At 55.1% G+C, this 12,877-nt stretch overlaps 1 protein-coding gene across 16 annotated transcripts in view; it reads left to right on the forward strand.

The window, feature by feature from the left end:
* The window catches only part of NIPBL (NIPBL cohesin loading factor), a 1,722,939-nt gene that overhangs the window by 1,616,555 nt on the left and 93,507 nt on the right, over positions 1 to 12,877 (forward strand). The gene's annotated exons all lie outside the window — the stretch shown is intronic.

Below are 12,877 nucleotides of genomic sequence, written 5' to 3' on the forward strand. Positions count from 1 at the left end.
CAACAGTCTGCTATACCAAGCTCATGAGCATGAGCATCTGTCCGCAGATCAGGCTGCCCCTTCGGAAGGAACTCCTATATCAGCAGCAGGGCAGGGTCCTGCACACACTCAGTCTGCATGGGTGGAGCTTTAGTTGAGGGTACTTGACCTCCTTCCGAAAGTGTGTGATGTCATCATAGCAGCCAGGTTTCCCTCCATGAAAGGAATTACACCTGCCAATGGGGTGCATTTGTTGCTTGGTGAGCGGCCGTTGATCCTCCGTCTGCATCCTTGTCTAAAGTCCTACTGTTTGCATTATCCTTTGCCTGGAAATGCCTTGCTTTGGGCTCAGTGAAAGGGTACCTTTCCACCACTTGAGCCTTCCTGCGGTCCCCAGATTAACCCTCCCTGTTCAAGTCACCTATTGTGAAAGGTTAAAAGTGCATTTCCCCTACACCTTTCTTCATGCCTCAGTGGGACCTAAATTTAGTTCTTACCTTCCTTATGAGTTCGCATTTTGAGCCCATGCACAGCTGCCCTCTCAGACTGCTTACCATCAAAACAGTCCTTGTGGCTATAACATATATCTGAAAGAAACACGTAGTGATAGATTCCTCACTTTGAAATTACCCCCAGGCGTCAGACTGGATCCGGAAAGTTTTCGTCAGCCGTACCCCTGCACATCGGTAGGCAGGGTCGTACGGCTCTGCGTGTCGTTGGCAGTATCTGAAAGAGACACGTTAGTGATAGATTCCTTACCGTAGAATAATTCCCAGGCGTCAGACTGGATCCGGAAAGTTTTCTGCTTAGCAGTACCCCTGCGCGCCAGTAGGTGGCGTTGTGTGGCTCCGCGTCCGTCAGGGGCGTCGTACGAGCCGGAATGACGTCAAGGAGACTACTTAGGCGCCACCCATGCTCGCTGACGTCAGTTCTTTCTTTTTCCGCGCCGAAAGCGCAGATCCGGATTGAGCACGTACCTCGTTCATTTCGTTTCCACTTTTTGGAGACTTTTTGTCTCCTTCTCTTGTCTCCTGGTGCACGTAGGGATGCCCGGCTTTAAGTCTTGTGGGTCGTGCCACCATAGTTTGTCAGTGGCGGACCCCCATGATGTCTGCCTCTACTGCCCGGAGAATGACCACGACTCCCAGGATTGTCGGGACTGCCGTGCCATGACCCGGCAGGCATTATGGGAGCAGCGCCGGAAGTTGCTGGAGGTCCAGCACTCCTCTCGCCGCCGCTCAGGGTCTAGGGGCCGTTCGCGGGACCGGAGCCGTCGCTTCTCGGACTCTGTCTTCACCTTCAGATTCCAGTAAGCGACACCATAAGAAGAAGTTGAAGAAGCATGTTCGCTCTCCACTGGGTTTCGTTCCTGTCGTGGCCAGGGCAGGGTTACCCAGGCGTGCTCTTCCAGCAAGCCTGTGTACAACCAGCCTCAAAGAAGACGCGGACGTTGGTTCTGCTGTGGCGGGTCTGGTAACCTGCGTGTGGGTCAGTCCACTTCCACCCCGGATGCTTCCGCCTCAAAACCTTCCTAACCCGAGCTTCATGGGGCACCCCACGCCAGTGGGTGGCAGGGTTCACCTCCACCTCCACCACTGGCGCGAGATCACGTCGGACAAGTGGGTGCTGCAGATAATCTGCCAAGGTTACTCGCTCCCCTTTCTGTCCTCCCCTCCAGGCATGCCGCCTCGGTACCACCGCATGTCGGGCGATCATTTGGCCCTTCTCCGTCAGGAAGTCTCGGTCCTCCTGGCCAAGGGGACCATCGAGCGCGTTCCTGGGTCAGAAGTAGGACGTGGTTGTTATTCCCACTACTTTCTGGTCCCCGAGAAGAACAAGGGCGGCTTGCGCCCCATCTTGGACCTCCGGGACGTCAATCGCTTCCTCCGGAAGGAGAAGTTCAAGATGCTCACTCTGGCTCTGGTCCTGACTGCCCTGGACCCTGGAGACTGGATGGTAGCGTTGGACTTGCAGGACGCTTATTTTCACATCCCTGTCCTGCCGGCCCACCGGTGTTACCTGCGGTTCATGGTGGGCCAGGAGCATTTTCAGACTGATTCTGATCTTTCAGCCCCTATCAGGATGACCCTCCCGCTGCTGGGCCTGATGGCCTCCTGCATCCTGCTGGTGACACATGCCAGATGGCATATGCGGGCTCTGAAGTTCCAGTGGGCACAGCATCAGGGCGACCTGTCCGGTCATGTCCAGATCTCGAAGGGCGCTGCACGACAGTTGCAGTGGTGGCTCACGGACCGCGATTGGGTCAGTGGCAGATCCCTCTCCCTTTCCCAACCAGAGCACACAGTGGTGACAGATGAGTCCCTCCTGGGATGGGGTGGCCACATGGGAGAGGCAGAGATCAGAGGCCTCTGGTCTCCGGCGGAGTCCCGGCTCCATATCAACCTTTTGGAGCTGCGGGCTATCTGGCTTGCACTGAAGGCATTCCTTCCCTCTGTACGGGGAAGTGTAGTGCAGGTGTTCACGGACAACACCACTGCCATGTGGTATTGCAACAAACAGGGCGGGATGGGGTCGTGGACACTATGTCAGGAGGCTCTGCGCCACTGGACATAGCTAGAACATCACGGCATTACCTTGGTGGTTCAACACCTGGCAGGTTCTCTAAACACCAGGGCGGACGAACTGAGCCGCCGGTGCATGATGGATCACGAATGGCGTCTCCACTCGGACGTGGCGCAAGGTCTCTTTCAGCAGTGTGGAGAGCCTCAGTTAGATCTATTCGCCACCGAAGAGAACGCGCAATGTCATCAGTTCTGCGCGTTGGAACTTCCAAGGCAGCACTCGCTCAGAGACGCTTTTCGTCGCGAGTGGAGTTGCGGTCTGTTGTACGCCTTACCGCCTATACCACTTCTGCCCAGAGTGCTGAAGATCAGGCGCAACCGGGCCCAAGTCATTCTTTTGGCTCCAGACTGGGCTTGAAGAGTATGGTATCCCGAGCTACTCAGTATTAGCATCGATCCCCCGATCCTTCTGCTTCTCTTCGGGAGGATCTTCTGTCGCAGCAGCAGGGGACGGTCCTCCACTCGAGCCTATCCAGTCTCCACCTCCATGCATGGAGATTGAGCGGCGACAGTTGACACCTTTCGATCTTCCTTCTGAAGCCTGTGATGTCATTCTGGCAGCCAGGCGTCCCTCCACTAAAACGGTATACACCTGCCGATGGAACAGATTTGTGGCATGGTGCACAGCAAAAGCTGTAGACCCCCCTTTCGGCTCCTCTTTCTGAGGTTCTTCTGTTTCTTCTGTCTTTGGCCCAGCAGGGCTCTGCTCTGGGCACTATCAAAAGTTATCTTTTGGCCATCTCCGCCTTTTTGAGGCTTCCAGATCAGCCTTCTCTCTTTAAGTCCCCGGTTGTTAACCGTTTCCTCAAAGGCATTACACACACGTTTCCTCCTGTGCCTTTTCATATTGCCTCAGTGGGACTTGAATCTTGTCTTGACTTTTCTGATGTGTGCTCCCTCATACATGGTATTGCTGGGGTATCTATTGTAAGGTAAGGAATCTATTTCTAACGTATCTCTTTCAGATACACAATTTACTACTTGTGTAACGATATATCTGCAAGAGACATTAGTTAGTGATAGATTCCTTACCGCCCCACCCATCCTCCCCGTTCTGCGGACTGATTACTAGGGTTAAGGTCATCCCTTTAGGGCCCTAGTTTTATGCACCTATGGTCAGTGTCTTGCATGGTTGTGCGTTTCGGCGCGGAAAGTCGTGTAGAGAACTGACGTCAGCACGCACGGGTGGTGCCTAAGTAGTCTCCGGGACGTCAATCTCAAAGAAACACGTTAGTTAGATTCCTCACCTTAGAATATCCCCAGGTGTCAGGCTGGAACGGAAAGCTTTTCCGTCAGCAATACCCTTGCGCGTCGCTAGGCGTCGTCTGCGGCTCCGCGTCCATCGTCGGCATCGTGCGCCGGAGTACTTACACGCCGCCCTCGCGCGCTGATGTCAGTTCTTCTTTTTTCCGCGCCAGACAGCGCCGATCCGGGAAGAGCATACCCTTTTAGTCATTTTTTGACTAAACATTTTGGACTCTTTTGGTCTATTCTCATCGACTCTGGTGCTGGTAGGATGCCTGGTTTTAAACCTTGTGACTCCTGTCACCGACTGATGCCTGTTACGGACCACCACCGCCGGTGCCTCTACTGCCTTGGGGCCGACTAAACAATGCCGAGTCGTGCCTCGACTGCCATGCCTCGACTGCCGGGCCTTGACTTCGAAGGCTAGGCGGGAGCGGTCCCGCAAACTACTTGAACTCCGGCAGTCGACTCCGTGCCGTTCACGGTCCCAGTCGAGGAGGAGGTCGAGGGACCGATCGCAGAGCCGCAACCCTCACCACTCGTCTGGTTCCAAGTCTTCGAGTAAGTCGAAGCATAGTAAAAAGTCCAAGAGGCGACATCGCTCTTCGGGCTCCCCTCGCCGGTCACGCGACTCGGCTGAGGGTTCAGGTGGTACCAACCACGCGGCTCCGTCGGAGCCGCAGGAGTCACGTCCTTCCCCATACTCGCCGGTCCCTGGGACTGACGCAACTCCGGCAGAGATCAGTGCCTTCCTCTCGTCCTTGAGAGGCCTGGCTCTGCCGTCAATGCCTGCCGGCGAACCTTCGGGCCCCGCAGGCTCGACTGGGAGGCCTACCGAGCCAGCGGCTCCGGCCCCGGCACCGTCGTCGACTCCGGTCCCGACGCCACAGGTCCCCGCGGGATCCAGGCCTGGATCCCAGTTGACGCCGGTCGACCTCAGGACCCCTCTGCCGGCGCAGACTCCGGTGCCACCCCTGGCGCCGCCTTCGGACGACGCCGTTCCCCGGTTCAGTCCTGGTCCGGCCCCGGCATCTTCAACCCGGCTCTGATCATTCCACCTGTCTACCAGGAATCGGATGACGGTGACGACTGGGAGGGGTCTGATGACCCTCTGGCCCGGCAGGGCCAGTTATCACAGGACTGGGCGGATGAGCTGGGGGATGCCAGTGGTCTTGACACCTCCCCTGACACTGGCTTCATCTCTCCTCCGACCATGGCTTCGGAGGAAGGTGCTGCATTTTTTGTGGTGCTGCACAAGGCGGCCGAAGTCCTTGGGCTGGAACTACCTACTGTGGCCATGAGGACTAACCACCTCACAGAAGTGCTCCAACTGTCCGCAAGCTCCTCTGAGCTTCTGCTGCTGTTTAATGAAGCACTAGTGGACGTTCTGAAGGGCACCTGGTCCAAGCCCTCCACAGTACCTCCTGTGGACCGGAACGTGGCCTGGCGCCACCACCTTGCACCGTGCGACCCCCGTTTTCTGTCCTTGCACCCCACGCCCGAGAGCCTGGTTATCCACGCCTCTACTTCCCAGACCTCCTTCCCGTTCGCTCCCCCGGATCGGGAGTCCAAGAGACTAGAATAGTGTGGTAAGAAGCTGTTCTCCTCCCTTAGTTTGGGACTGCGGTCTATTAACACCGGTTGTCTTTTGAACCGTTACTCCCACTCCCTGTGGGATACGGTGGAGGACGTGATGCCCCAGTGCCCAGAGGAGGCCCGGACACGGCTCGCCCAGGCTCTTGCCGAGGGGCGGGATGCAGCGCGGCATGCAATCCGATGTGGACTGGACACTACGGACTCGCTGGGTAGGGCAATCTCTACCACGGTGGTGCTTCGTCGCCGCGCCTGGCTGCGGTCCACGAGTTTTTCTGGGGATGTCCAGAGCACCCTCATGGACATGCCCTTCGATGGCAGTCGCCTTTTTGGCGACAAAGCGGATAGTGCGCTGGAGCGCTTTAAGGACTCCAGGGCTACGGCCAAGTCCTTGGGCCTCTCGGCCCGCAATCTTCTGCTTTTCGTCCCTTGCGTGGCCAAGGAAGGGGCGCCCCCTCACGTCCGACTAGCCACAGGCCGCAGAACCAGCCTCCGCGCGGTTGCGATCGTGGATTCCGCCGAGGCGGTACTGTCGGACACATCTACCCCAGCAGCATCCGCCTCAAAGCCCTCCTAGTCCGAGCTTTCAGGCCCATTCCACGCCAGTGGGAGGCAGAGTTCGCCATCATCTGCTGCCCTGGCGCACCTTCACATCGGACAGGTGGGTGCTGCAAATGATCCGAAGTGGCTACTCCCTCCCCTTCGAGGTGACCCCTCCAGCCATGCCACCGCAGTGCCACCGGATTTCGGGGGATCACTTGCAACTTCTGCAGGAGGAAGTTACGGCCCTCTTGGCCAAGGGGGCCATCGAGCGCGTTCCTGGTCCAGAAGTAGGTTGTGGTTGTTATTCCCACTACTTTCTGGTTCCCAAGAAGGGCAAAGGGGGCCAACGCCCCATCTTGGACCTCAGGAGCGTCAACACCTTCCTCCGGAAGGAGAAGTTCAAGATGCTTACTGTAGCTCAGGTTCTGACTGCCCTAGACCCTGGAGACTGGATGGTAGCGTTGGACTTGCAGGACGCTTACTTCCACATCCTGCCAGCCCACAGGCGTTATCAGCGATTCACGGTGGGCCAGGAGCATTTTCAGTTTACCGTGCTCCCCTTTGGCCTCACCAGTGCCCCTCGGGTGTTCACGAAAGTGATGGCGGTAGTCGCAGCTCATCTGCGCAGATCAGGGGTTTCAGTCTTCCCCTATGTCGACGACTGGTTGTTGAAGATGGGCTCGCCCCAGGCAGTCGTCTCCCACCTCCAGACTACGGCAGTCCTCTTGCATTCGCTGGGGTTCTCCATCAACGTGCAGAAGTCACATATGAGTCCCTCCCAGCAGCTCCTCTTCATCGGAGTGGTTCTGGACTCGGCGCAGTTCCGGGCTTATCCTCCGTAACAGCGGGTCCGGGATATTCAGGCTCTGATTCCCATCTTTCGGCCTCTATCCCGGGTTTCGGTCAGATTGGTGCTGCGGCTTCTTGGTCTGATGGCCTCCTGCATCCTGTTGGTGCATCACGCCAGGTGGCGAATGCGGGCTCTGCAGTGGGACCTGAAGTTTCAGTGGGCCCAGCATCGGGGCAACCTGTCCGACGACGTCCTGATCTCGGAGGGCACTGCGGGACAGTTGCAGTGGTGGCTCATGGATCGCAATTGGGTCAGTGGCAGATCCCCCTCCCTACCCCAACCGGAGCACGTAGTGGTGACGGATGCGTCTCTCCTAGGATGGCGGGGCCACATGGGAGAGGCGGAGATCAGAGGCCTCTCGTCTCCAGCGGAGTCCCTGCTCCGTATCAACCTTCTGGAGCTGAGGGCGATATGACTTGCACTGAAGGCATTCCTTCCCTCTGTCCGGGGAAGTGTAGTGCAGGTGTTCACGGACAACACCACTGCCATGTGGTATTGCAACAAACAAGGCGGGGTGGGGTCGTGGACCCTTTGTCAGGAGGCTCTGCGCCTCTGGACATGGCTGGAACATCAGGGCATCACCCTGGTGGTTCAACATCTGGCGGGCTCTCTGAACGCCAGAGCAGACTAACTCAGCCGCCGGTGCATGATGGATCACGAATGGCGTCTAAAGTCTGACGTGGCGCAAGGCCTCTTTGAGCAGTGGGGAGATCCTTGGTTAGATCTATTCGCCACCGAAGAGAACGCGCAATGTCAGCAGTTCTGCGCGTTGGAGTTTCCAAGGCGGCACTCGCTCGGGGACATCTTTCGTCGCAAGTGGAGTTGCGGTCTGTTGTACGCCTTTCCACCTATACCACTTCTGCCCAGAGTGCTGAAGATCAAGCGCGACCTGGCCCAAGTCATCTTGGTGGCTCCGGATTGGGCACGAAGATACTGGTTTCCCGCGCTACTGAGTCTGTCGATCGATCCCCCGATACAACTGCCTCTTCAGGAGGACCTTCTGTCGCAGCAGCAGGGGACGGGCCTCCACCCGAACCTCTCCAGCCTCCACCTCCATGCGTGGAGATTGAGCGGCGGCAGTTGATACCATTTTACTTGCCACCCGAAGTCTGTGATGTTGTTCTGGCAGCCAGGCGTCCCTCCACAAAATCGGTATACGCCTGCAGTTGGAACAAATTTGTGGCATGGTGCACAGCAAAGGCTGTGGATCCCCTTTCCGCCCCTCTTTCTGAGGTTCTCCTCTTTCTTCTTTCTTTGGCCCAGCAGGGCTCTGCTCTGGGCACCCTAAAATGTTATCTCTCTGCTATTTCTGCTTTCTTAAGGCTTCCTGATCATCCTTCTCTTTTCAAATCCCCTGTTGTTTCTCGCTTCTTTAAGGGCATTACTCACATGTTTCCTCCTGTCCCTTTCGTAATGCCTCAGTGGGATTTGAATCTGGTCTTGATGTTTCTGATGTGCGCTCCCTTTGAACCACTTCATAATTGTCCCCTTCGTCTCGACGCTTAAGACTGCTTTTCTGGTTGCCATCACCTCTGCTAGAAGGGTGAGTGAGCTCCAGGCTCTCTCTTCTATGCCTCCTTTTCTTTCTGTCCATCCGGACAAAGTTGTTCTCAGGACTCGTCCTTCCTTTCTCCCTAAGGTGGTAACTGCCTTTCACATCGGGCAGTCTGTTACGTTGCCCACCTTCTTTCCGCCTCTACAACCTTCGAAAGAGGAAGAGAGGCTCCACCGTCTGGACCCAAAATGGGCGCTGTCCTTTTATTTGGACCGCACCAAGCAGTTCCGGGTGGACGACCAACTCTTTGTTCGCTACGTGGGCGCTAAGAAGGGAAGAGCGGTGCACAAGCGGACCATCTCGTGGGTCGTTTTGTGTATCAAAGCTCGTTACTCCTTGGCTAAAAAGGAACCTCCTGTAGGGCTAAGGGGCCATTCCACTCGGGCCACAGCGGCGACAACTGCCCTGGGCCGAGGAGTCCCCTTGCAGGACATCTGTCAGGCAGCAACATGGGCCTCGCTGCACACGTTTGCTAAACATTATTGCCTGGACAGCCAAGTCCGGAGAGACGGGTTCTTTGGCCGTTCTGTTCTCCAGGACTTTCAGGTGTGATCTTGGTTCGCAGACCCACCTCCGGGGTTGGTATTGCTGGGGTGTCTATTCTAAGGTGAGGAACCTAACTAACGTGTTTCTTTCAGATGAACAAGTTACTTACCTCCGGTAACGATATATCTGTAAGACACATTAGTTAGTTAGATTCCTCACCGACCGACCCATCCTCCCCGTTCTGCGAACCGATATCTAGGGTTGAGGTTATCCCTTTCAGGGCCCTAGAATTTTTTTGCACCAGTGTCGGTCTCTTGCATGGCTCTGCGTTCCTGGCGCGGAAAGCTATGTACAAGAACTGACGTCAGCGAGCGAGGGCGGCGTCTAAGTACTCCGACGTCATTACGGCGCACGACGCAGACGACGGACGCGGAGCCACAACGACGCCTAGCGACACACAAGGGTATTGCTGACGAAAAATCTTTCCGGATCCAGCCTGACGCCTGGGGATATTCTAAGGTGAGGAATCTAACTAACTAATGTTTCTTACAGATATATCGTTACCGGAGGTAAGTAACTTGTTCTTCCGGCGCGTACGACGCCACCTACTGGCGTGCAGGGGTACTGCTAAGCAGAAAACTTTCCGGATCCAGTCTGACGCCTGGGGATTATTGCAAGGTAAGGAATCTATCACTAACTAATGTCTCTTACAGATGTATCGTTACACAAGTAGTAATTTGTGCGTCGGCGACGAGATGACGTCGCTGGAGCTACTTAGACGCGCCCACGAGCGCTGACATCCGTTCTTTCTTTTTCTGCACCAGCAAGCGCAGATCAGGAAAGAGCAAGTACCCCCAGTCACTTTTTGACTCCTGGTGTTGGAGGGATGCCCGGCTTTAAGAACTGTGGGAACTGTCTCTGCATGATGTCGGTGACGGTCTCTACTGCCTGGGGCGCGACCACGACTCCAAGTCGTGCCCCGACTGCCGGGACATGGCGCCGAACACTTTGCGGGAGCGGTCCCGAAAGTTGCTGGAAGTCCAGCAGTCGGCTCCGCGCCGTACAAGGTCCCGGTCATGTGGGAGGTCGAGGCACCGTTCCTCTGGATTTAAATCTTCAGATTCGGGGTCAGGTAAGTCGATGCATTCTAAAAAGAAGTCGAAGTGTCGTCGCTCCTCGACTTCCCCTCGCCCGTCGCGGCTGAGGGTGTGGGGGGTGCCGCTGCTCCGGCGGAGTCTGCGAACTCGCCGCTGGTCTACCCACCTTTTCCGGGTCCATCGGCGGTGCCTACTCGGGTGCAAGAGTTTTTTGCTGCCATGGCCCGACTCTTTGGGCCATCTGGCCCTGCCGGTGCGCCTTTGGGCCCCACGGGCCCGATTGGGGGTCCTGTCCTTCCATCGCCGGTGGCTCCGGTGCCACAGGAACCTCCGGGATCGGACCCCGGTAGACGCCTTGTAACACCTCCACCGATGTCGCTCGTTCCTCGGGACAAAGTCGTCCCCAGTTTCAGCCCTGAACCGGACACGGTGCCGGATCATGGCGCCGATCCCGATGCCAATGGGGCCATTTTTCCCCTATCTCCGTCCTCCTTATGTTCAGCCTGTTTCGCAGACTTCGGAGGAAGGGGAGGACTGGGAGGGGTCTGAGGACCCTCTCAAGCAGCAGTGTGATTATTTTCTGGACTGGGCAGAGCATTTGGGGGATTCCAGTGATCTTGACACCTCACCTGACCTTGGCATGCTGTCTCCTCCTACCGTGGCTACCGAGGAGGGAGCCAGTTACGCGGTGGTAGTACGTAGGGCAGCCTAGGCCCTCCACCTCGCACTCCCTATGGTGGCTGTTAGCACTATATGTTCACATTAAAGGTAAAATAGAAAAAACTTTTTTCATTACCTGAAAGGGTAAAGAGGATACGGAGTTAGAGCAACTCCTCCTATATTGTAATCACTAATCACTTAAATTACTCTAACAAATCAACCGTGGTTGATATAGGTGCACTTCAGTGGGGAAAGATGTGAAGGATCTAGATGGGGTAAATTCGTACGTCTTCACCAAAAGGTGAGCAAGGAAAATCTTCCTTTTTGTTTATTCACCCTCACACACCCTAGTGGTGTCATGCTTCATCATCGGGTCACCCCGACGCCTACAAGTCGGGGTGGGCTCAACCACAGTGTTGGGAGCTCTTGATAGAAGTTGTTGACCTGGGGGGCTGAATAAGTTAAAATACCTCAAACAGATCCCCGGTATCCCTTTATTCTTGGGTCTGTCTGGGTAACTAAAAAACAAATATTGGGTCTTTTAAGGAATTTTATGGTCCTAAGACCCTAGTGCCAACATGTTTCAGTCCTATAATGGCCGTAAAGGTCCTGGACTTTCATCAGGGCTAAGTTGGGCCTCCCTAGGAGACAGGACAAACGGCAATTCCCTATCCTGTACGTGGTGCAAGGGCAGAGTAGCTGCTCCTTGTTTGGGTGATTGATTATTTACCAATCATATGTTATACTCCATCTGTAAAGAAAAAACAGACAACAAAGAAAGACACAAAAACAAAAACAACATACATTTGTATAGTAATGTCATAGTGTCTCTGCAAAACTGTGTCCCACATTGCGTGCTCTGGAAATAATTAAAGAACCACATGGCACAATGTGGGACACAGTTTTGCAGACACACTATGACATTACTATACAAATGTATGTTGTTTTTGTTTTTGTGTCTTTCTTTGTTGTCTGTTTTTTCTTTACAGATGGAGTATAACATATGATTGGTAAATAATCAATCACCCAAACAAGGAGCAGCTACTCTGCCCTTGCACCACGTACAGGATAGGGAATTGCCGTTTGTCCTGTCTCCTAGGGAGGCCCAACTTAGCCCTGATGAAAGTCCAGGACCTTTACGGCCATTATAGGACTGAAACATGTTGGCACTAGGGTCTTAGGACCATAAAATTCCTTAAAAGACCCAATATTTGTTTTTTAGTTACCCAGACAGACCCAAGAATAAAGGGATACCGGGGATCTGTTTGAGGTATTTTAACTTATTCAGCCCCCCAGGTCAACAACTTCTATCAAGAGCTCCCAACACTGTGGTTGAGCCCACCCCGACTTGTAGGCGTCGGGGTGACCCGATGATGAAGCATGACACCACTAGGGTGTGTGAGGGTGAATAAACAAAAAGGAAGATTTTCCTTGCTCACCTTTTGGTGAAGACGTACGAATTTACCCCATCTAGATCCTTCACATCTTTCCCCACTGAAGTGCACCTATATCAACCACGGTTGATTTGTTAGAGTAATTTAAGTGATTAGTGGCTGTTAGCACTAACCTCCTGACAGAAGTGCTTCAGCCAGCGGCAACCTCTTCGGAGCCCTTGCTGCCTTTTAATGATGCACTTTCTGACGTTCTTTTGGGCACTTGGTCCAGGCCCAACACAGGGGCTCCTGTGGACAGGAACGTGGCCCGCCGCCATCGCGCGGCACCAGGCAACCCCCTCTTTTTCTCCCAACACCCCACTCCCAAGAGCTTGGTTGTCCAAGCCTCTGCTTCCCAGAGCGCGTTCCCTTCCGCACCTCTGGATAAGGAATCCAAGAAGCTGGAACAGCTTGGCAAGAAGCTGTTTTCATCTGCCAGCTTTGGGCTGCAGTCGGTGAACACCGCACGCCTCTTGGGCCGTTATTCCCACTCTATGGGATACGGTTGCGCAGGTGCTTCCCAACTGTCCGGAGGAGGCACTGACAGTACTCTCCCAAGCTAGAGCAGCTGGTAGAGACGCAGCAAAGTTCACCATTCGTTGTGGGCTTGATACCGCCGACTCGCTGGGCAGGGTGATTTCCACGATGGTGGCTCTTCGGCGCCACGCCTGGTTGAGAACAACTGGCTTCTCAGGGGATGTCCAGAACACCTTGATGGACATGCCCTTTGATGGCATTTGCCTTTTGGGCAATAAGGCGGATAGTGCGTTGGAGCGGTTTAAGGACTCACGGGCTACGGCCAAGTCCTTGGGCCTGTCAGCCACTTGCCCTCCTCCGCCTTCCGCTTTTTGCTC

This window comes from Triturus cristatus, chromosome 2_1 (assembly GCF_964204655.1).
Source record: "Triturus cristatus chromosome 2_1, aTriCri1.1, whole genome shotgun sequence".
Lineage (NCBI taxonomy): Eukaryota > Metazoa > Chordata > Amphibia > Caudata > Salamandridae > Triturus > Triturus cristatus.